Source organism: Caretta caretta, chromosome 1, assembly GCF_965140235.1.
Source record: "Caretta caretta isolate rCarCar2 chromosome 1, rCarCar1.hap1, whole genome shotgun sequence".
Lineage (NCBI taxonomy): Eukaryota > Metazoa > Chordata > Testudines > Cheloniidae > Caretta > Caretta caretta.
In genome coordinates, this window is record NC_134206.1 from 214,866,078 (window position 1) to 214,890,177 (window position 24,100).

The 24,100-nt window shown below is 47.4% G+C and overlaps 2 long non-coding RNA genes across 4 annotated transcripts in view; one reads left to right on the top strand and one right to left on the bottom strand.

Annotated features, from left to right (window-relative positions):
• The window catches only part of LOC142069373 (uncharacterized), a 63,563-nt gene that overhangs the window by 28,795 nt on the left and 10,668 nt on the right, over positions 1-24,100 (top strand). For both annotated transcript variants that reach the window (XR_012665160.1, XR_012665161.1), the window contains 3 exons: positions 1,218-1,288; positions 3,082-4,033; positions 4,776-4,865. This is a non-coding gene — a long non-coding RNA (uncharacterized LOC142069373). The remainder of the gene's footprint in view (positions 1-1,217; positions 1,289-3,081; positions 4,034-4,775; positions 4,866-24,100) is intronic.
• On the bottom strand, positions 958-10,511 carry LOC142069375 (uncharacterized). 2 transcript variants are annotated; one of them, XR_012665168.1, is made up of 4 exons: positions 8,005-10,511; positions 5,053-7,575; positions 3,829-4,959; positions 958-2,768 (listed from the first exon to the last, which is right to left on the bottom strand). It is a non-coding gene; the product is annotated as an uncharacterized LOC142069375 (long non-coding RNA). The 2 variants fall into 2 exon arrangements; XR_012665164.1 differs by having other exon boundaries at positions 3,829-7,575.

Below are 24,100 nucleotides of genomic sequence, written 5' to 3' on the forward strand. Positions count from 1 at the left end.
GTGAAAAATTGGGATGGGGGTGGCGGGTAATAGGAGCCTATATAAGAAAAAGACCCCAAAATCGGGACTGTCCCTATAAAATTGGGACATCTGGTCACCCGAGCACACCCCCAGGGAGTGGCGGAGACCCACACATGTGAAACAGAGCTCGTTTCTAGTTCAGGCCCATCTTTTTAAAAAAGAACTTTAGGCAGGGTTAACATACACCCGTATTTTCCCGGCCATGTCCGGTTTTTTGGTTCTTAAATCGCCGTCTGGAGGAATTTTTAAATTTTATGTTACATTCTGAGTACCTTTGTCAGATCTTAAGATAAGCTCTGTGGAGCTCAACAGCTTGTCTCTCTTGTCTATACTTGGCAAAATCATGCAAGGTATGTAGATATGAGCATTTGAGAAAGGACATGGGTTACACAAAGTAAAGAGACCATGTTACTTTTCTGCCATAGCACAGCTAGGACATAATGCTGTGCACAAAGATTGCTCTTTTTTAACATCTTGTAGAAGTTTGGTAACGGCCCACCAGTATGTGGTATGGGTTTGGCTGAATTGAAAATGATATCCCATAGGACCAGTATACTAAAGGGAACAGGCAGCTTTCCTTGGTTCATAGTTGCTCCGTACATGGGACCACAGCAGATATTGGTGCTGATGGGGACTGTCACAGGACTATCAGTGATTCCTGTAATTGTGGTATATTTAAACTGTTTAAAGTTGTAAGTTATCATTTTAAATTTCAGGGAGGTTTCCTGGTCCTGCTTGCAGGCTGCGGTGCTCTGTAGGGAAGCATGTGATCTGGGCCTAGCAGCCATCAATCTGTAGCCAGCCAGCCTAGAATAAAGTAGGGGAAGTTGTGTCTCTTGGTCTTTAGGGAGCAGCCTGCTTTCTTTCTCTCTGTTTTGGGGTTCTTGTGTATTATTATTCTGAATTCTAAGAAATAAAGCACTGTTATGGCCAATCAACCAGCAAGAATATTTTTTTGTATTTATTTAATTTCTCTGTGTTTAGGCTATGAACATAACAGTTATATAACATGTGGATTCCCTATATTTGTCACACTCACCCTTGGCTGATAGAATAACCTGTCTGAACATTGGAGATGGCCTTCATTACAGGTTTGCTTCTGAATGGGTCAGCTTTCCGCTATGAAAATGGTTTGCGTTCGTTAAATGTGGTGCTAAAGGTTTTTGATCGACTGTTATTGTTCACTTCTTTTCCAGCATCCTGAGCACTAGTGGGAAGACATCATTCCTGACATTCCTCACAAAGATTCCTCAAATCTTCTCTTGATGTAGGTATTTACTGATTGTGATCAAATTACTCCTTCACCTTTCCTTGGATAAATTAAATAGAACGAGCTTTAGGCTACATCTACATTATGAGATAGGGGTGTGATTCCCCCACTCACATGCACATACTTGCGCTAGCTTTCCTCAAGCTAGCATGGATGTAAATAGCAGTATAGCTGTGGTAACACAGGTAGCCAGAGTTCTGGCAGTACAAACCCACCTGAACCTCATGGGTCCATACTCGGTACAGCTAAGATATGCCTCCACTCCACTATCCTGGCTACCGCAGGTACACGGCTTTTTATACTCACCGTAGTACAATGGGAAAGAGTGTGAGTATGAGTAGCCAAGCAGGAGAATCACACTGCTAGCTCATAGTGTAGACGAAGCCTTAGCCTGTCTTTTCAGGCAGGTTTTTCAGACCCTGAATTGTTTTTGGGGTAGCAGCCGTGTTAGTCTGTCTTCACAAAAAGAAAAGGCGTACTAGTGGCATCTTAGAGACTAACCATTTTATTTGAGCATAAGTTTTCGTGAGGAAGTGAGCTGTAGCTCACGGAAGCTTATGCTCAGATAAATTGGTTAGTCTCTAAGGTGCCACTAGTACTGAATTGTTTTTGTAGCTCTTTTCTGGACCTTTTGTTATATTCCAACACCTTTTTTGAAATGTGGACACCAGAACCAGACTCAGTATTTCAGTAATGGTTTATCCAATGCCATATAAAGAGATATACTATCTCCCTGCTCCTACCCCATATTCCCCTACTTAGGCATCCATGGCTCAGCAATCATGTGAATAAGGCCATTAGAGTCAGATCAGGACAGTTCCAGAAACACAGTCAGACCGAACTACAGAGGAGCAAGGGCTGGGTCACTGATTGGATTTGTGTGTTTAATCTAAACGAATAGAAAAAAATGAAGAGAAAAAAAGGGAAAGGGAGGGAGACAGAGAAAAGGAAATAGAATGAGAGAGAATAGGAAAGGAATAGGAGAAAGTGGGGAAGCAAGAAAGAAAAGTACAAGTAGTAGAAAGATGTGTCCAATTTTGAGAGACCAACAGTGAAATCCTAGCCCCATTGGAATCAATGTCTTAACTCCCATTGTTATTAATAGAGCCAGAGTCACTCCCTAAGTGTCCTTCTGACTCCTAAGCATGCACAGCTCCCTCCATCTCCTCCCCTGTCTTTGTCCCTGGGTTTCTGCTGGCTGTCGCAGGGCTCTGTGTCACTGCAGTGCTGCAGGTGCGGTAATACACAGCTGAGTCCGACTGTGAAAGGCTTGTCCATGTTCGCTGCCAATTGTTGTTCCTCTTCAGCATGAGGTTGTTCCCATGTCCTTCCCTCCAGAGTAGAAGAGCCCCTCCAGCTCCCTGCCTCCCCGCTGCCAGTACCAGTACATATGGTAATATTCAGACTTTTTAAATTGGGGAGTCTCCTGGAAACACTGTGAAGAAGAGTGGCTGATCTATGTAGATGGAACCCACACCTGGAAGGAAACAAGAAACAGCATGGGTACATCTACACAACAAATAAATAACTAAATAAATAAAAAATAACCTTGGCAGTGAGTCTCAGAGCCTGGTTCAACTGGCTCAGGCTTGTGGGGCTAATGGTATAGAGCTAAAAACTTCCTAGATGTAGATGTTCCCGCTCAGGCTGGAACCTGGACTCCAAAATCCAGCTGGAGCCTGAACATCTACACTGCTATTTTTATCCCTGTAGCACAAGCCCTATGAGCCCAAGTCAGTTGCCACCAACTCTGAGACTTGCTGCCATGAGTTTTTTTTTTTTTTTTGCAGTGTAGACATACCCCATGAAAGAACCAGTTGGTGCCAACTCAGGGCAAAACTTGAGATGAAAGAGAGAGAGAGAGCAACAGGAAGGAAGGAAGAAAAAAGAAGGAAAGGGTAAAGGAGAGAAAGCGGTAATGAAAAATTGAGAAGTGGAGATAAAGACAGAGAAAATAAAACAGGACAGTCACCTTCCCTCTGCAAAACACTGGAGTCATCGGATGATATTTTGGGTTGAGATCTCGCTTCCTTATTAACTGAACTGACACAACATGCACTGAAGGTCTTTCAATCTGTTAGTCTTTAAGGTGCCACAAGTACTCCTTTTCTTTTTACATCTGGGAATTACTCAATTGTTCAAGATCCAACAATCTCAGGTGGAGACATTTTTACCCACAACTCCTTGATCCTCACTGGTTGTCTCTGTCCATCTGAGAGACTCAAAACTGATGAGACATGGTCTCCAGAGATCCTCTCATACATCAGTCTCGGTGATGAGAGTGTGCTTTCTCAGCTTGGGATTCTGGGCCTGCCTGCCCCACCCCATCCCCATGGTCACTCAGACAGTACCTGGGGCCCAAAGGAGCAGTGCTAAGAGCAGGAGATGTCCGCACATGGTGGCAGGTTTCCCCTCTCTGGCTCCTCTATGCTCTGTTTTTTCTCTCTCTCTGCCTCAAGGGGAGTGAGAGGGAAGAGCAAATACACTTCTCAGTTGGATGGGAAACTCTATGGTGTCATTTCACAGGAGAGACTTACCAGTTTCTCACACTGACCCTCACTGTACTTTCTTCCTGGCCAGTTTCATGAATGGCCTTGACACTGGTGTCTGTGCCTCCTTCTCCTGGATGACAGCTTCCTGACATTAACACAGGAATGGGAATTCCTCCTGAGGAATGATGATGGGGAAGACAGCATCAGAGGAGAGGACACTTGAATTTACATAGCACGCCACAGATCTTAGGTTTGAACAGGGTGGATAATATATGTGTTATTTAAATTACATTTCCCTACAGCAGTTCATTGTGATGTTATCTCTCTCTCTGTATGTATCTGTGTGAGTGCAGGTGTATGTCTGGCTCTTCCCTGAACAAGAAAAAGAAACCAGAAAAAACACAGTTTCTAAATTAAAACGCTTGCAGGTTTAAGGTTACAGCTCTGAGCATATTACCCCTCATGTGTGGAGAGCACTGAGCAATCTGTAGAGTGTCAGTGTAACACACCGGTTTGTGCATGAAAGTGTGTGGGAAACAGAATAGAGCACACATAACCAGAGGGCAGGTGTGTCCTGTGTGTGGGGAACCATAGGTGCTGGAACTGTGGGTGCTGCTGCACCTCCTGAATTGAAGTGGTTTCCATCATATACAGGGTTTAAAGTTTGGTTCAGAGGCTTTCAGCACCCCCACTATACAAACTGTTCCAGCACCCCTGAGGGGACCTAAAGGAGAGAGTTAGCAGCATGTTCAGAGTGGGCTGCTGTTGATGTAAATGATAACAGTGCCCCTGTCATTGAGAAAGGGTCTCCCTTGACGAGTCTCTGCACAGTTGGTGTTATTGCATCTCCTTCCTGCTGGATAACTAATCAGTTCCCCTGCAGCCTCTTTGTTTCAGACTCTGGGTGCTGGGCTGTGGTTCCCCCATCTCTGAACTAGGGGAGGTTTTTGTCACCATCTCCACTCTAATCTCTCACTGTGCCCTTACTGCAGGTGCAGTAGATGGTCTGCGACTGAGTCACATTCTGCATCTCCAACCTGAGCTTGGGCATGGGCAACTTGCCAGTACCAGCTCATCCAAAGGTAGGTCATGTCCTTCAAGGTGCAGGTCACTGAGACACTTCTGGGCTCACCATGAAAGAGGGGGGTGACTGCTCCACTAATCTGCCCTTTGCACCTGGAAGACAAAGGGGTCACAACCAATAGGTGAGAAACCTCCCCAGGGAACCTGATCCTACAGGATGGCTACTGCAAGGAGCCCTGGCCTCACCTGAGAGGGCAGTGGCCAACAACCCCATTTGCAGAGAAAGGAGCTGTAGCAACTCCACGGCCCCTTCAGCATCTGCACTGGGAGGTGTCTGGGAGGAAGGGGGTTGCAGAGCCTGGGGGAGGGGAGAGGACGAGTATAGTAGTAAATAGGCATGGCCAGAGGTAACACTATTGATAAATGTGCTAGCTCAGTGTGTCTGCTGTTTGTGTGTGACACTCCCATACTGAGAGGAACTGCTCTGCCCCCTGGACAGTAGAAGGAATTGCTAAACCTTGAGGAACTCAGGCGCATGCCGTCTCCCAGAATACAGTGAGAATTTCATGTGAACACAGTACACCAATGCACCTTGTCCAGTCTATCTTGTCTTGCAGTGCTGCACTGAAGAATCCACCATGACCCCTGGTAAATTGTTCCAAGGGTTAATTACTTTCACTGTTAAAAAAGTATGCCTTAATTCCAGTCAGAGTTTATGTAACTTCAACTTCCAGCCACTGGATCAGGTTATGCCTATCTCTGCTAGATTGAAGAGACCATTGTTACAGGTTGGATCACTGAAACCCCTTTGGGGCTGCCAACTGATGTACCAAAACTACTTCTGCCCCTGCTTTCCCTGCCAGCTTGGGACTCCAGCACCCTGTCTTGCTGAGCCAGACACGCCAGTCTGCTCCAACACAGACCCAGGGTCTGAACCACGTGCCTCAAAGCTGCAGACTTAACTGAAAGCAATTTAAGAGGTGTTCCTGTGTTTAACACTCAGATGCCCAACTCCCAATGGGGTCCAAACCCCAAATAAATCTGTTTTATCCTGTATAAAGCTTATACAGGGTGAACTCATAAATTGTTCGCCCTCTATAACGTTGATAGAGAGATATGCACAGTTGTTTGCCCCTCCCCCATGTATTAATAGATACTCCCATTAATTAATAAGTAAAAAGTGATGTTATTAAATACAGAAGGTAGGATTTAAGTGGTTCCAAGTAGTAACAGACAGAACAAAGTGAATTACCAAGCAAAACAAAATAGAACCTGCAAGTCTATGTCTAAGAGAACTGAATACAGATAGAAACCTCACTCTTAGAGAAATTCCAGTAAGCTTCCTTTTACAGACTAGTCTCCTTCTAGTCTGGGTCCAGCAATCACTCACACCCCTTGTAGTTACTGTCCTTTGTTTCAGTTTCTCTCAGGTATCCTTGGGGGTGGAGAGGCTATCTATTGAGCCGGCTGAAAACAAAATGGAGGTGTCTCCCCAGGGTTTAAATAGACTTTCTCTTGTGGGTTGATACCCCTCCCTCCCCCTGTGTAGAAGTCCAGCTACAAGATAGACTTTTGGAGTCACCTGGGCAAGTCACATGTCCATTCATGACTCAGAACTTACAGGTAGCAGCCATGGTTCACATGCTTTCTTGAACATCCTCAGGTAGACTTCTTATGTGGATTGGAGCATTCCAAGATCCACTATTCATTAAGTGCTTCTTGATTGGGCACTTAATTTGAACATTCCTTTCTCAAGAAACTGACCAAATGCTTCACAAAGGTTACTTAAAAATCAAGCCAGTACACAGCCAATATTCCTAATTTCGAATACAAAATGATACATGGATACAAATAGGATTAATAGCTTCAGTAGATCATAACCTTTACATAGATATGTTACATTGTGCATGTAGCATAAAATATATTCCAGTTATGTCATATATATTCATAAGCATATTTCCATAAGGCATTAGGGGGACACCGTCACAATCATTATCAAATATTTTCCCCATTATAGGTACTTATAGAATATAATCAATTCACCACTTAACCTTCTTTTGTTAACATTGAGCTACTTGGGCCTATCATTATAAAGCAGGTTTTCTAATTCTTTAATCATTCTCATGGCTCTTCTCTGAACCCTCACCAATTTATCATCATACTTGTTGAATTGTGGGCACCAGATTAAGCAGGTAATTCCACTAATGGTCTCATCTCTGTATACAGCATTGCTAATACCACCTCCCTGCTCTTACTCCATATTCCCCTACTTAGACATCCATAGCTCAGCAATCATGTGAATAAGGCATTACATTCAGGTCAGAACAGTCCCAAGAGACACAGTGAGACCAAACCACAGGGTGAGAGCTCGGGTCAGCAACTGGATTTGAGGGTTGAATTTAAAGAAAAAGAAAAAATGAAGAGAAATAAATGGAAAGTGAGAGAGATGGAGCAAAGGAACTAGTGAGAGAGAATCAGAAAGAAATGGAAGAAAATGTTAAGGAAGACAGAAAAGTGTTCTCAATAATGATCAATGTCCAATTTCAAGAGACCAACAGTGAAATCCTGGTCCCATTAGGGCAAAACTCCCATTGCTATTAATAGAGCCAATTACATCTCAAGTGTGCAACATGGTCACTGATCTGGTGTGGCGGTTCCTGATGATCCTTACACTCCTTCTGGACTGTTTGAGTGTACACTGCAGAACTAGGGAGTGTCCTTGGCTCCCAGTAAGGAAGGGCAGCTGCTCCACATACGCTGAACCCACACCTGGAAGGAAATGGGAAACTACGTGACAGAACCATGCAGAGAATGAGAGGAGAGAAAGAGAGAGAGAGAACAAGTGAGAAAAGAATGAAGGGAAACCCAGAGGGAATGACGAGCAGAGAAAATGGGAAGGAAATAAAAACAGTGACTTCTGTGAGCAAACAAATGGATCTGCCTTGAGCCAGTCCTGTCTGGGAATTCAGGCTCTCATACACTGAATCAGTAGGAGCTATGCTAAGGGTGTCCCAACTTGCTTTAGTTCCCCCACTCCTTAGTTATGCTCTCTATTCCTCCCAGGGTCTTAGAGCAGATAAAATGTGGGGAGCAGACATCCCCTCCACCCTCAGTCTCAGAGAAGAGAGTGTGTCCCCTAGACATGGGACTCTGCCCCTCTTTACCTTAACCCCATTCCTTGTGTTTCTCGGCCCATACCTGGGACCCAGATGAGCAGTACAGGGAGGAGATGTCTCCACATCCCTGCAGTAGTGTCTCCTAGTTCTGTTTTCTCTATGATGTGAGTTACCATCTGTCTGTCCCTTAGGGAGAGTGAAAGGGATGGGCTAATACACTCTACAAGTGATCTCCAGCTGCCAAAAGGGCTACAAATCCTCCAGCCCCACCCATTTGCATTTCCATTTGTGTCTCTCTCTGCATGTTTCTGGTTTTCTCTCTCTTTAGGTCTTATTCTGTTCTCACTGTCCCCAATGTAAGTGAGGAGTAACCCCATTGAAGTCAAATCAAGTCTACAGAAGTACAGCCAGTCAAGTGAAAGCAGAGTGCCTTGTGTGTCTCTGTTTCTAGGGCTCTTTGTGTCCATCACCAAGCCTGGATCAGAAATAACACAATTTTTTAGAGAGTGATTCATTGCACTGCACTCAGAAACCAACACATGGGATATGACCAAAGTCCAGAATAGCCTCAGAGTCAGTAACTCCCAGCCTGGGTGAAATCAGTCCTATAAACTGGGGTGAAAGGCTGCATGTCCTATTCTTGGTTCCCATAAGCTGTACAGTATCAGCAGAGAGTACGGGGGGTTATTGTTGTCACTGAACCCTGCAGAATCCATCTGGTCATGGCCTGGCTTTTGAGTCTATACACCACTGCCCCCTGCTGGGAGGAGTATGTCAGAGCTGCTAAAGCATGTACTAGCTTCCTCTGCTGGCTGTTAATGGTGGAGTGGCACAATCCAACAGTCTAACAAGTCATAGTTAGAAAATTATGCTGCTTTCTAATCTGAAATACATGTCCCCAGCTCAGTATTGGCCATAATGAAGAGAGAGAGGATTGAAAGGAGGAGTCTCTGACAAAGCGGGCTGGCAGGCCAGGGGTCATATTGTGGCCCTGTTGTCTCCTGCACTATGGCTCACTGCAAGGCAGAAGTCAGTGGTGCTGTCCCTGGGGCTGGGATTGTTGTACTCCAGGGAAAAATTAACTTTGGGGTTCACAGATGTTGCCGGGAAACAGCCTTGAGACCAGGCCCTTAATTTGTAAAGGGGGAGAGATTCTGGGGAATGAGAGAGGAGAGGTGTAGAAATCAGGAGGGGAAGTGAGGAATGGGATAAAAGAGGGGAAGTGAGGTGAGGGAATGGAGGGGAGAAGGCAGAAGAGCACAGAGGGATGGAAAGGTCTCCTACATCCAGCTTGAAATGGCTCCCATTGCCCAATTTTATTCCACTGAAGGGAGGAGAAAGAGAGGGAGGAGGAATGAGGGGACAGGGAGAATGGGGAAGGGAAGGTGTGAGAGAAGAGGAGTGAAAAAGGGAGAAAGAGAAAGAAATGAAAAGTGAGGTTATGGGATAGAGACAAGAAGGAGAAAAGAACACCGGGAGGGTGAAGAGAGAGAAGGAGAGAGGACCGGAAGAACAAAAGAAGATTTAGGGCACGGTGTCACGGACTCACAGGTTGTTCCCACTCTTGGCCCCATACGGTCCCTGGGGGGAACCCCCTTCATTGTGAGAGCCCTTCTAGGGGGTGCACTCTCCCTTGGGGGTTAAGCCCCTCCACCTCCTGAAACCGCACCTCTCTGAGCCTTAGCATGCCTCTCTCTCGCCATGTGCCCCCTCAGGGAGTTCGCTCGCTCTAGACCCCCGGGCTCTCCACTCCCTGAGGGAATAATGGAACCCTGTTCTCTAAACCAGAGCAACTCTAGCCAGCGTAAAACAGGACGGTTTATTGAACATCTGAACACAGCACAGAAATTCTCAGTTCCCTCAGGCCTGGCCTCCCTCAGCACAGTACATCTAAGTCTCCCCTGCATCCAGGTGGGCTCTTCCTGCTCCCTCTCTCTCCATTCCGGGGACCCTGCTCTTTCCAGCTGATCATACTCCCCCCAACAGCTCCTCCCCTCTCCTTTGTCTTCCGTCCCAGGTAAACAGATGGCTCGGGCCCTCTCCAATCAGTCCTTTGTTATCCTCTGGCTGGAACTGGTTGGTCAGGTCACCGGGGTTCTCTCTCCTCAGCCCATTTTCCTCCCACTGGCCAGAACCAGCTGATGGCCAAGCTGGAGAGGACCTCTTAGTCACCAGGTCACCAGTTTCTAGTTTACCCCATCTCCAGGCCATTGTCTGTGGGTCTCGGCTGCTAGGCGAGGTCACAGCTGGTCCTCTGCAACAACAAACCCTCTCCCACCACTTTGTAAAACATGCAGCACGCAGGGAAACTGAGGCACGCACATGCTATTTATGTAAAACACTACAAAGATCCACAACTTTGTCACACACAGCTACACTACAGAGCTTTCAGCAGCACAGTTGCACAGATTCATCTGTTCCACTGTAAGGTCTCTAATGTAGCCTCTCTAAGCCCACCAGGAGAGAGCTCTTCCTTCAGCTTAACTGCTCTAGTCTCAGAAAGCAGTCGTCCACACCGGCACTGATGGCAGTGTAACTTATGTTGCTCAGGGAGGTGATTTACTCAGCCCCCTGAGAGACATAAGTTACGCTGACATAAGCTATAGTGTAGACATAGCCTTAGTAGGAGAGAAGAAGGAAAAAGGAAAGGTTCGGAAAAAGAGGAGAAGAGAGGCAGAAGAGAAGTTACGGAAGGGAGAGGAGGATACATGGGAACAGGGGTGGGAGGTGTTAGAGCAAGATGGAGTGCATCTTATGCAGGAGGCAGGGCTGTACACGGGTGTGGGGGAAGGGAAGTCCTTTCCCTTTGCAGGGAGGTTTATGCTAAGCACTTTTGGCAGTTGAGTCACTGTGTGATCTTGCTTAGCACAGTAATATGTGCCTGAGTCTTGCAACTGGGCTCTCTCTGCAGACAGAGACAGGACATTGTTTTTTGTCCCATTGCTCTTGAAGTGACCTTCAAATGGCTTCTCAACAGTTCCACCAAAGCCTTCCATAGAAAACAACACCAGCTGTAGCCTTGCGTCCTTCCCCACGGTCTGTTTGTACCAGTACATGTTGGTGTAACTGGTTGATTTTTGGGAGCAGTTCAGTGTCAGTGGCTGTCCCTGACTGACCACCATGTATGGGGGCTGATGGACGGCCCATCCTGTGAGGAAACAGAAATTAAATGAGATGAGGGTTTAATGGGATTAAATTGGAGAAATGGGGGAATTTCAGGCTCGTGATCAGGAAACATTCCCAAAGGTGAGGGCGATCGCCGCATGGAAAGGGATGGAAGCCTTATTGCTGCCTTCATTTTATAATCTCACTGTCGAAAGTGTTGGAGAATATAACACTGGAAACCACCCCACAAGGGCTAGGGATGGGGGAAATGGGAAAGATGGTCTGTCCCATCTCTACTGTCTCTAAAAATGAACAGATCCATAGACTCATTCATGTGCTTTTGCTTAATTTAAAAGATTTCACTTACCCAAGGGAGACAGGCCAACAATAAAGAGCAAATGGAGAGCCATTGGGTACCTGCTCATCTGGCTGGGGATCTGTCCGAGACAGCTGCGTAGACACACAGCCTGAGCCTGAGTCAGAACTTCCAGCCACTGGCCAACCAGGGAGCAGACACGTGTGAGACAGGAAATGGTATGACAGAGAGAGAGAGAGAGAGAGAGAGAAGAAGAAAAAAACACCTGGCTAGAAGGAGGAAAAAGGAATGAGAGAATGTTGTACTGAGGGGGGCAAGGCAGAATGAGGATATTAAATGGCACAACAGTTGAGCTGGAAGGGAGTTATTGAACAGAGAGAAAATTGTACTTAGCAGCAGATATGGCCCTTGTGCAGCTGTGTGTGGGATATTACTTTATCTCCAGCCTGAGCTGCATGATACTGACCCACTCAGAGCTGTAGGATGTTTCCATCAAGGATATTTCCTCAGGGCCACCCTTGGTGAAAGGTGAAAGATAGGTGCATTTTGTGTCTTTTTTTTTTTTCAATTCAGTGATTGAACTGAAAGCTGGAGAAAAGAGGCATCATTAGAACCAAACAGTGAGATACTTAGATTCAGTTTTTTCTCTCCTCTTCAGAGTAACACTCTCCTCTCGATACTCCCACTGTACACACAAACGTGTGTGGTCATCACTTTTTGTGCCACTGAGTTCAGCCCATTCATTTCACACAGGTACTGAAACGTCAACAGATAGGAATGGCTTTACTGTCTGCCAGACTGGACTGGAACCAATTGTGTTGTTCTCCACATGAACACGAGAAAAACCTGTGCTTAACAAATATGTTCCTTCACTTACAACTTTACCTTCACCTGACAGCACAGACCAGGGCCTGCTCTTAGATGGAGCAGTCAGCTCTCTGATCACAGCAATATGACATACTGCATTGCTATGTGAAGGTGACTCTTTGAATTCTCCAACCACACCCCATACCCTGTCACAACTATAGCTGCTGCTCCACACACCTGTGGCCTAAGGTTGCAGGGTTTTTGATTCTCTGTAACTGGTCATTGTTTTTCCAGCACCATGTGCCCCAATGGAAAGACACCATTCCTGAGCTCACATGGACCTACTGTTACAGCAGAAATAACACTGTCTGGGCAGCTCTCTCAGACGTGGTACACAGCCGTGATGTTTGTGCACATTCATCCCCAAGTCACCTGAGCACTTCATAGAATCATGGAATCACAGAAAATTAGGGTTGGAAGAGACCTCAGGAGCAGAGGTGGATTTATAGTAAAACACAGAGTTCCCTGGCACGCGGCCCCCAGGGCCTTGCACATGGAATCTGACCAAGGCCCTGAATAGCCCCCAGAGTCAGTAACTCCCAGCCTGTGTGAAATCAAACCTGTGCCCCGGGGTGAAAGCGCCTGTCCTATTCTTGATCCCCATAGGCCCAACAGTATCAGCAGAGAGTACGGGGGGTTATTTTTATTACTGAACCCTGCAGAACCCATCTGGTCGTGGCCTGGCTTGTGTGTCTATACACCACTGCCCCCTGCCGGGAGGAATATGTCAGAGCTGCTAAGGCATGTACTAGCTACCTCTGCTGGCTGTTGAAGGTGGAATGGCACAATCCAACAGTCTAACAAGCTCTTTGTTAGACAATTATGCTGCTTTTTAATCTGAAATATTTGTCCCCAGCTCAATATTGGCCATAATGAAGAGAGAGAGGATTGAAAGCAGGAGTCTCTGAGCAAGCGGGCTGGCAGGCCAGGGGTCATATTGTGGCCCTGTTGTCTCCTGCACTATGGCACCTACAAGGCAGAAGCCAGTGGTGCTTTCCCTGGGGCTGGAATTGTTGTACTCCAGGGAAAAACTAATTTTGGGGTTCACAGATGTCACGGGGAAACAGCCTTAGAATCATAGAATCATAGAATATCAGGGTTGGAAGGGACCTCAGGAGGTCATCTAGTCCAACCCCCTGCTCAAAGCAGGACCAAGCCCTTGAGACCAGGCCCTTAATTTGTAAAGCAGGAGAGATTCTGGGGAATGAGAGAGGAGAGGTGTAGAAATTAGGAGGGTAAGTGAAGAATGGGATAAAAGAGGGGAAGTGAGGTGAGGGAATGGAGGGGAGAAGGCAGAAGAGCACAGAGGGATGGAAAGGTCTCCTACATCCAGCTTGAAATGGCTCCCATTGCCCAATTTTATTCCACTGAAGGGAGGAGAAAGAGAGGGAGGAGTGAATGAGGGGACAGGGAGAATGGGGAATGGAAGGTGTGAGAGTAGAGAAAAGGGCGGGAGAGAAAGTAATAAAAAGTGAGTTTATGGGATAGAGACAATAAGGAAAAAAGAACACCGGGAGGGTGAAGAGAGAGAAGAAGTAGTGAGGACCGGAAGAAGGGGAAAAGATTTAGGGCACAGTGTTACGGACTCACAGGTCGTGCCCACTCTTGGCCCTGGACAGTCCCTGGGGGGAACCCACTTCAGTGTGACAGCCCTTCTCGGGGGTCCACTCTCTCTCTGCGGTTTAGCTCCTCCACCTCCTGGAACCGTACCTCTCTGAGCCTTAGCACGCCTGTCTCTCACCATGGGCCCCCTCAGGGAGTTCACTCGCTCTAGACCTCTGGGGCCTCCACTCCCAGAGGGAACAGTGCAACCCTGTTCTCTAGACCGCTGCGATTCTCAGCCAGCATAAAACAGGAGGATTTACTGAGCATCTGAACACAGGACAGGAAATTCTCAGGTCCCTCAGGCCTGGCCTCCCTCAGCACAGTACATCTAAGTCTCCCCTGCATCCAGGTAGTCTCTCCCTGATCTGTCTCTCCAGTGCAGGGACCCAGCGCTTTGTAGCTAGGCATCTGATATCACCGGCCGGAACAGCTCCTCCCCATTGTTTGTCTTCCATCCCAGGTAAACAGGTCGCTGGGGCCCTTCTCTTTCATCCTTTGTTCCCCTCTGGCTGGAACTGTTTGGTCAGGTCACCAGGGTCCTCTCTCCTCAGCCTATTGTTCTCCCATTGGCCAAAACCAGCTGACGGCCAAACTGGGGTGAGCCTCTTAGTCACCAGGTCACCAGTTTTTAGTTTACCCCATCTCCAGGCTGTTGTCCGGGGTCCCGGATGCTAGGCAAGCTCACAGCTGGTCCTCTGCAACAACAAACCCTCTCCCACCACTTTGTTAAACATGCAGCACACAGGGAAACTGAGGCACGCACACACTATTCCTGTAAAACCCTACAAAAATCCCCAACTTCGTCATCCACGGCTACACTAGAGAGTTTACAGTGGCCCAGCTGCACCTATGCACCTGTGCCATTCTAAACTCTCTAATGTTGCCTCTCTTAGCCCACCAGGAGAGAGCTCTTCCTTCAGCTTAACTGCTCTAGTCTCAGAAAGCAGTCGTCCACACCGGCACTGATGGCAGTGTAACTTATGTTGCTCAGGGAGGTGATTTACTCAGCCCCCTGAGAGACATAAGTTACGCTGACATAAGCTATAGTGTAGACATAGCCTTAGTAGGAGAGAAGAAGGAAAAAGGAAAGGTTCGGAAAAAGAGGAGAAGAGAGGCAGAAGAGAAGTTACGGAAGGGAGAGGAGGATACATGGAAACAGGGGTGGGAGGTGTTAGAGCAAGATGGAGTGCATCTTATGCAGGAGGCAGGGCTGTACACGGGTGTGGGGGAAGGGATGTCCTTTCCCTTTGCAGGGAGGTTTATGCTAAGCACTTTTGGCAGTTGAGTCACTGTGTGATCTTGCTTAGCACAGTAATATGTGCCTGAGTCTTGCAACTGGGCTCTCTCTGCAGACAGAGACAGGACATAGTTTTTTGTTCCACTGCTCTGGAAGTGACTTTCAAATGGCTTCTCAACTGTTCCACCAGAGTCTTCTATAGAAAACAGCACCAGCTGCAGCCTTGCATCCTTCCCCACAGCCTGTTTGTACCAGTACATGTAGTTGAAACTGGTTGATTTTTGGGAGCAGTTCAGTGTCAGTGGCTGTCCCTGACTGACCACCATGTATGGGGGCTGATGGACAGCCCATCCTGTGAGGAAACAGAAATTAAATGAGATGAGGGTTTAATGGGATTAAATTGGAGAAATGGGGAATTTCAAGCTTGTGATCAGGAAACATTCCCAAAGGTGAGGGCAATTGCCACATGGAAAGGGATGGAAGCCTTATTGCTGCCTTCACTTTATAATCTCACTGTTGAAAGTGTTGGAGAATATAACACTGGAAACCACCCCACAAGGGCTAGGGATGGGGGAAATGGGAAAGATGGTCTGTCCCATCTCTACTGTCTCTAAAAATGAACAGATCCATAGACTCACTCACGTGATTTTGCTTAATTTAAAAGATTTCACTTACCCAAGGGAGACAGGCCAACAATAAAGAGCAAATGGGGAACCACTGTGTACCTGCTCATCTGGCTGGCCATCTTTCCGAGACAGCTGCATAGACACACACAGCATGAGCCTGAGTCAGAACTTCCAGCCACTGGCCAACCAGGGAGCAGAGACATGTGAGACAGGAAATGATATGAGAGAGAGAGAGAGAAGAAAGAAAACCACCTGGCTAGAAGGAGGAAAAAAGAATGAGAGAGAATGTTGTACTGAGGGGGGCTAGGCAGAATGAGGATATTAAATGGCACAACAGTTGAGCTGGAAGGGAGTTATTGAACAGAGAGAAAATTGTACTTAGCAGCAGATATGGCCCTTGTGCAGCTGTGTGTGGGATATTACTTTATCTCCAGCCTGAGCTGCATGATACTGACCCACTCAGAGCTGTAGGATGTTTCCATCAAGGATATTTCCTCAGGGCCACCCTTGGTGAAAGGTGAAAGATAGGTGCATTTTGTGTCTTTTTTTTTTTTCAATTCAGTGATTGAACTGAAAGCTGGAGAAAAGAGGCATCATTAGAACCAAACAGTGAGATACTTAGATTCAGTTTTTTCTCTCCTCTTCAGAGTAACACTCTCCTCTCGATACTCCCACTGTACACACAAACGTGTGTGGTCATCACTTTTTGTGCCACTGAGTTCAGCCCATTCATTTCACACAGGTACTGAAACGTCAACAGATAGGAATGGCTTTACTGTCTGCCAGACTGGACTGGAACCAATTGTGTTGTTCTCCACATGAACACGAGAAAAACCTGTGCTTAACAAATATGTTCCTTCACTTACAACTTTACCTTCACCTGACAGCACAGACCAGGGCCTGCTCTTAGATGGAGCAGTCAGCTCTCTGATCACAGCAATATGACATACTGCATTGCTATGTGAAGGTGACTCTTTGAATTCTCCAACCACACCCCATACCCTGTCACAACTATAGCTGCTGCTCCACACACCTGTGGCCTAAGGTTGCAGGGTTTTTGATTCTCTGTAACTGGTCATTGTTTTTCCAGCACCATGTGCCCCAATGGAAAGACACCATTCCTGAGCTCACATGGACCTACTGTTACAGCAGAAATAACACTGTCTGGGCAGCTCTCTCAGACGTGGTACACAGCCGTGATGTTTGTGCACATTCATCCCCAAGTCACCTGAGCACTTCATAGAATCATGGAATCACAGAAAATTAGGGTTGGAAGAGACCTCAGGAGCAGAGGTGGATTTATAGTAAAACACAGAGTTCCCTGGCACGCGGCCCCCAGGGCCTTGCACATGGAATCTGACCAAGGCCCTGAATAGCCCCCAGAGTCAGTAACTCCCAGCCTGTGTGAAATCAAACCTGTGCCCCGGGGTGAAAGCGTCTGTCCTATTCTTGATCCCCATAAGCCCAACAGTATCAGCAGAGAGTACGGGGGGTTATTTTTATTACTGAACCCTGCAGAACCCATCTGGTCATGGCCTGGCTTGTGTGTCTATACACCACTGCTCCCTGCCGGGAGGAATATGTCAGAGCTGCTAAGGCATGTACTAGCTACCTCTGCTGGCTGTTGAAGGTGGAATGGCACAATCCAACAGTCTAACAAGCTCATTGTTAGAAAATTATGCTGCTTTCTAATCTGAAATATTTGTTCCCAGCTCAGTATTGGCCATAATGAAGAGAGAGAGGATTGAAAGCAGGAGTCTCTGAGCAAGCGGGCTGGCAGGCCAGGGGTCATATTGTGGCCCTGTTGTCTCCTGCACTATGGCCACCTACAAGGCAGAAGTCAGTGGTGCTGTCCCTGGGGCTGGAAATGTTGTACTTCAGGGAAAAACTGACTTTGGGGTTCACAGATGTCACCGGGAAACAGCCTTGAGACCAGGCCCTTAATTTGTAAAGGGGGAGAGATTCTGGTGAATAAGAGAGGAGAGGTGTAGAAATAAGGAAGGGAAGTGAGGAATGGGATAAAAGAGGGGAAGTGAGGTGAGGGAACGGAAGGGGATAAGGCAGAAGAGCACAGAGGAATGGAAATGTCTCCTACATCCAGCTTGAAATGGTTCCCATTGCCCAATTTCATTCCATTGAAGGGAGGAGAAAGAGAGGGAGGAGTAAATGAGGTGACAGGGAGAATGGAGAAGGGAAGGTGTGAGAGAAGAAGAGAGTAAAGGGGGAAAGAAAAAGAAATGAAAAGTGAGGGTATGGGATAGAGACAAGAAGGAGAAAAGAACACCGGGAGGGTGAAGAGAGAGAAGGAGTGAGGACCGGAAGAACAGAAAAAGATTTAGGGCACGGGGTTATGGACTCACATGTTGTGCCCACTTTTGGCCCCAGACAGTCCCTGCGGGGAACCCCCTTCAGTGTGACATCTCTTCTTGGGGGTCCACTCTCTCTTTGGGGTTAAGCCCCTCCACCTCCTGGAACTGTACCTCTCTGAGCCTTAGCACGCCTGTCTCTCACCATGGGCCACCTCAGGGAGTCCACTCACTCTGGACCCCTGGAGCCTCCACTCCCAGAGGGAACAATGCAACCCTGTTCTCTAGACCGGTATGACTCTCAGGATTTATTGAGCATCTGAACACAGCACAGGAAACTCTCAGGTCCCGCAGGGCTGGCCTCCCTCAGCACAGTACATCTAAGTCTCCCCTCATCCAGGTGGGCTCTGCCTGCTCTCTCTCTCCAGTCCAAGGACCCTGCGCTTTCTGGCTGGGCATCCGATATTACTGGCCCCAACAGCTCCTCCCCTGTTTGTCTTCCGTCCCAGGTAAACGGTTTCTGGGGCCCTCTCTCTTTCATTGTTTGTTCCCCTCTTGCTCGAACTGGTTGGTCAGGTCACCAGGATCCTCTCTCCTCAGCCCATTGTGCTCCCATTGGCCAGAACCAGCTGACTGCCAAGCTGGGGTGAGCCTCTTAGTCACCAGGTCACCAGTTTTTAGGGTACCCCATCTCCAGGCCATCGTCCGTGGGTCCTGGCTGCAATGCGAGGTCACAGCTGGTCCTCTGCAACAACAAACCCTCTCCCACCACTTTGTTAAACATGCACAACACACACACTGTTCATGTAAAACACTACAAAAATCCCCAACTTTGTCATCCACGGCTACACTAGAGAGTCTACAGTGGCCCAGCTTCACCGGTGCACCTGTGCCACTGTAAACTCTTTAATGTAGCCTTTCTAAGCCCACCAGGAGAGAGCTCTCCTGTCAGCTTAACTGCTCTAGTCTCAGAAAGCAGTTGTCCATGCCAGCATTTACGGCAATTTAACTTATGTTGCTCAGGGAGGTGATTTACTCAGCCCCTTGAGAGACATAAGTTACACTGACATAAGCTATAGCGTAGACATAGCCTTAGTAGGAGAGGAGAAGGAAAAAGGAAAGGTTCAGAAAAAGAGGAGAAGAGAGGCAGAAGAGAAGATAGGAAAGGGAGAGGAGGATACATAGGAACAGGGGTGGGAGGTGTTAGAGCAAGATGGAGTGCATCTTATGCAGGAGGCAGGGCTGTACACGGGTGTGGGGGAAGGGAAGTCCTTTCCCTTTGCAGGGAGGTTTATGCTAAGCACTTTTGGCAGTTGAGTCACTGTGTGATCTTGCTTAGCACAGTAATATGTGCCTGAGTCTTGCAACTGGGCTCTCTCTGCAGACAGAGACAGGACATTGTTTTTTGTCCCACTGCTCTGGAAGTGACCTTCAAATGGCTTCTCAACAGTTGCATCAAAGCTTTCTATAGAAAACAACACCAGCTGCAGCCTTGCATCCTTCCCCACAGCCTGTTTGTACCAGTACATGCCGGTGTAACTGGTTGATTTTTGGGAGCAGTTCAGTGTCAGTGGCTGTCCCTGACTGACCACCATGTATGGGGGCTGATGGACGGCCCTTCCTGTGAGGAAACAGAAATAAAATGAGATGAGAGTTTAATGGGATTAAATTGGAGAAATGGGGGAATTTCAGGCTTGTGATCAGGAAACATTCCCAAAGGTGAGGGCGATCGCCGCATGGAAAGGGGTCGAAGCCTTATTGCTGCCTTCACTTTATAATCTCACTGTCAAAAGTGTTGGAGAATATAACACTGGAAACCACCCCACAGGGGCTAGGGATGGGGGAAATGGGAAAGATGGTCTGTCCCATCTCTACTGTCTCTAAAAATGAACAGATCCATAGACTCATTCATGTGCTTTTGCTTAATTTAAAAGATTTCACTTACCCAAGGGAGACAGGCCAACAATAAAGAGCAAATGGAGAGCCATTGGGTACCTGCTCATCTGGCTGGGGATCTGTCCGAGACAGCTGCGTAGACACACAGCCTGAGCCTGAGTCAGAACTTCCAGCCACTGGCCAACCAGGGAGCCGAAACATGTGAGACAGGAAATGGTATGACCGAGAGAGAGAAGAAAAGAAAACATAGAGGGAGCCAAATAACATAGAGGGAGCCAAAAAACATAGAGGGAGCCAAACCCTGGAGAAAAATGGGCAAAAACTGACAAAATCATAAGGGAACAAACGAGAGTAGAACATGAAGAGAGAGAGGGAAAGAAGGGAAAGATTAAATGAAGGAAAAGAAAAAAATTGGAAAGAGTGATGAAAGAGGGAGAGAAACACTGAGAAGCAGAAAAAGACAGAAAACAGAAAGGACAGCCACCTTTCTTGTGGCAGATTCCTGGCTGAGATTTGATGTCCCTGTAGACTGAACAGACAGGGCATGCACTAGGAGTCTCTCATCTGGGATTCACTCTTGGGTCTCACAGTCTCAGGTGGCTGCATTTTACCCACAAGTCCCTGCTGCTTGGTGATTCACTCCATTCCCCCCATGTCTCAAAGCAGATGAGATGTTTCAGAATCTCCTGGAGACAGGTGTCCAGGTCCCTTTCTACTGGATGATGCTTTCCTGCCACTAACATGGGAATGAGATTTGCTCCTGAGGGATGATGAGGAACACACCATCAGGACAGGACACGTGTCTCTACATAGCAGGCCACAGATCCTAGGTACAGATATGGGACTGACACTCAGTAAATACACACAATTACAATCACTCTGGTGCAGGCCTCATATGCATTTAATTTAGATTTTCATATTGTAGCTGATTTCTATGGCATTATTTTTCTCTCAGTGTATGTGTGTGAGTGCAGGTGTTTGTCTGTCTATTTTCTGGGAAGAAGGACAAAGAAACCAGAAAATACACCATTTCTTATTTTAATAAACCTAACTGGTTAAAGGTTATAGCTCTGAGCAAATAATCCAACATGTGCAGAGGGCACTGAGCAGCCTGGGGCGTGTCAGTGTAACACATAGGTTCGTGTGTGTGATCATGGCTCCCCCTAGCGATGGGTTGGCAGAGCTGATGAGAGTCAGTAGGAAAAGGAGAGAACACACATGACAGGAGTACAGGTGTGTCCTGTGGGAGGAGGGCGTATGAAGGAGACTGTTAGCAGCGTGTGCAGCGGTGAGAGACGTGTGATGGGGGCTGCTGCTGATAGGAAGAATAACGGTGTCCCTGACTGACAAGGGGGTTTCCCTTGAGGGGTCTCTGCACTGTTGATTTTAGCCCATCTCCCCGCCCCGCACTGGATAACTAACCAGTTCCCCCCAGAGCCTCTTGGTTTCAGACTCCTGGTGCTGGGCTATGGTTCCCCCATTGGAAGAGACATCTCTGAACCAGGGGAGGTTTTTGTGGCCATCTCCGCTCTGCTCTCTCACTGTGCCCTGTGCTGCAGGTGCAGTAGATGGTCTGGGACTGAGTCACATTCTTTATCTCCAACCTGAGCTCCGTGTTACTGACCCGCTCAGACGTGTAGGATGTTTCCATCAAGGATATTTCCTCAGGGTCACCCTTGGTTCCTGATTGCACCAGAAAGTGCAGCTGGCTTTGGACATCCTACAGATACCAACTCATCCAGGGGTAGGTTGTGTCCTTCAAGGTGCAGGTCACTGACCCTGATGCTCCCAACCGCACCATTAAATATGGGGATGACTGCTCCACTAATCTGCCCTCTGCACCTGAAAGACAAATGGGGATACCCCATGGAGTGATGAACCTCTTCAAGGAGCCTGACCCCACCTGGGTGGCTGCAGCAGGGATTCCCAGTCACACCTGAGAGGGCAGTGGCCAGCAGCCCCATTAGCAGAGAGAGGAGCTGCAGCAGCTCCATGTCTCCATCAGAATCTGCATAGGAAAGTGTATGTGGGGTGTTTTCAGAGCCATGGGGAGAGGCGGGGATGAGACTCTCATGTCCCTTGTTTGTAATGAATAGGTTTGGCCAGAGGTGTCAGTGTTGACAAATGCATAAGCCCAGATCATCTGCTCTATCTGTGTGACATTCCCAGACTAAGGGGAGCAGCTCTGTCCACCTGGGCAGTAAAGGGAACTGAGAAAATTTGAGGAGTTCAGGCACATCCTTCCCCTCGAGAACAGTGGCAGGTTTATGGGTGCGCACCCCCCCACACACACACAGGCACCCCTGCATTCCTCCATGCCACCTTGTCCAGCCTGTTCTGTCAGGCAGTGCTGCACTGCAGGCGCAAGGGAGTCTGTATACATGGGAGCTCTATTATCCCATCATGTGCATGAAGCATATATGGTAAAAGCATGGAGAGCAGATGGGATCATTTTTAAAAGAGCTCAAGTTTGAGCTAAAAAAGAGAACACTTGATTATCCTTAAGTAGCAGAGCTGGGACATGTTGAGTGCATGGGGATTGCTCACTTTTTTTAGGAAAAAGTTAATTTTGGCAATGCCCCCCTAAATGACATGTAGGTTGGGCCAAATTGAACATGATTCCCTACAAGAGCAGCAGACAAAAGGGAACAGGTAGCCTTTCCTTGGATCTTAATTGCTTCATACATGAGACCACAGCAGATATTGGCATTAGTTGGGACTCTTGGGGGATGTACCAATGATTTCTATAATTGTGCTTTATTTAAAACTGTGTTTAAAATTGTAAGTTATTACTTTAAATTTTGGGAGGTTTTCCTGGTCCTGTTAGTGGGCTCTGTAGGGAAAAGTGTAATCTGGACCTAGCAACATTCAGTCAGCAGCCAGCCAGCCTAAAGTAAGGTGGGGTAATGAAATTTTGTTATTTTATGACTAAAGGGAAGCAGAACTGTATTTAGCCTGTCCTGACTGAGGGGGTCACCCACCCTCAACTGAACTGCACTCGCTAAGGTTTGGATGCCAGAGCCCAGTGGAGAGAGAAAAACATTGGGGACAGGTGTTTCTGTCTAGCGGTGTGGGCTTTGCCTAAGAGCCACAGGCACTATCTGACCTGCCCCTCTCCAGATGGAGCTAATTAGGATCCATTGAGAGTCTTTTGGTTTGTTAAGTGACCACTAGAGCTGAAATCACTGATTATCAGATCTAAGTGCTTAGATCTGCTGTGGGACAGTGGGGAAGAGACAACCCAGCCTGCACTAGTAATCTCCCACTGAGAGCTAAAATCACTGATTGCTGGGTGGAATCTCAAGAGACCTACTCACAGAGGTCGCAGTAAAGAGGTGGGTGGCAGCAGAAGGTGATGGCTCAGGGCCATCAGCGATGGAGCAGACCACAGCACAGTGGAGTGAATGGTGGCACTACGAATGACGTCAGCAGATTGAACAGTGGCAACTGTGAGCCACTTTCAGCGGCAGCAGCAGCAAAGACATTGGTCAATATCTCTTCCCCCCTCCCCACCTGGATGGGAGGTGAACTCATGTGAATCTACCGCTGAACTCTGGGTCTCTGCTGACCAAGACAGCAACTGTGAGTGGGGTGCAGTGGAGGGAGAGGAGAGTGGTGTGTTAAAGAGACATTTGTTTTTTGGACTTTCATACCACAAGGCAGGGCTTTAACTAGCGCGGGGCGAGCGGGGCTGCCACCCAGGGCACAGAGCCAAGGGGGGCAGAAAAATGGGGTGGTGCACAGAATCGGGCCCAGCAGCATCACCCCTTCCTGCAGGATTGGGTCCGACTGAATGCTCTGCACCCTCTTCCCAGGGCTCTGTTCTTAAAGGCACAGGCAACCCAATGACAACACAAGGCATCTCTTCTCTATCTGATATAACCTACAGGAGACTTGATTCAATGAAATATTTTACATATCCTCCCCCCCCCCCCCCACCAAAAATTATGTGTCACACATTTTGAGTATTTAAAAGATTCCCTTATCAGTTTATATGCCTGCATAAAGTCTCTTAGCAGTTCACAAATTTGTCTTTGCTGCTGCTGTGATTCCCTGAATTGCACTCCTTTTCTTATAATCCATTCTAAATATAGTTTTGCTCCTTCTAATGGTTTACTTTTTTAAAATGTGATTTTTATAACTCTTATTACTCTGAGCACTTCATCGTTTATCTTTGTCAACATTGTAGGGCAGATGGATGTCACTGTGCTATTTAATTT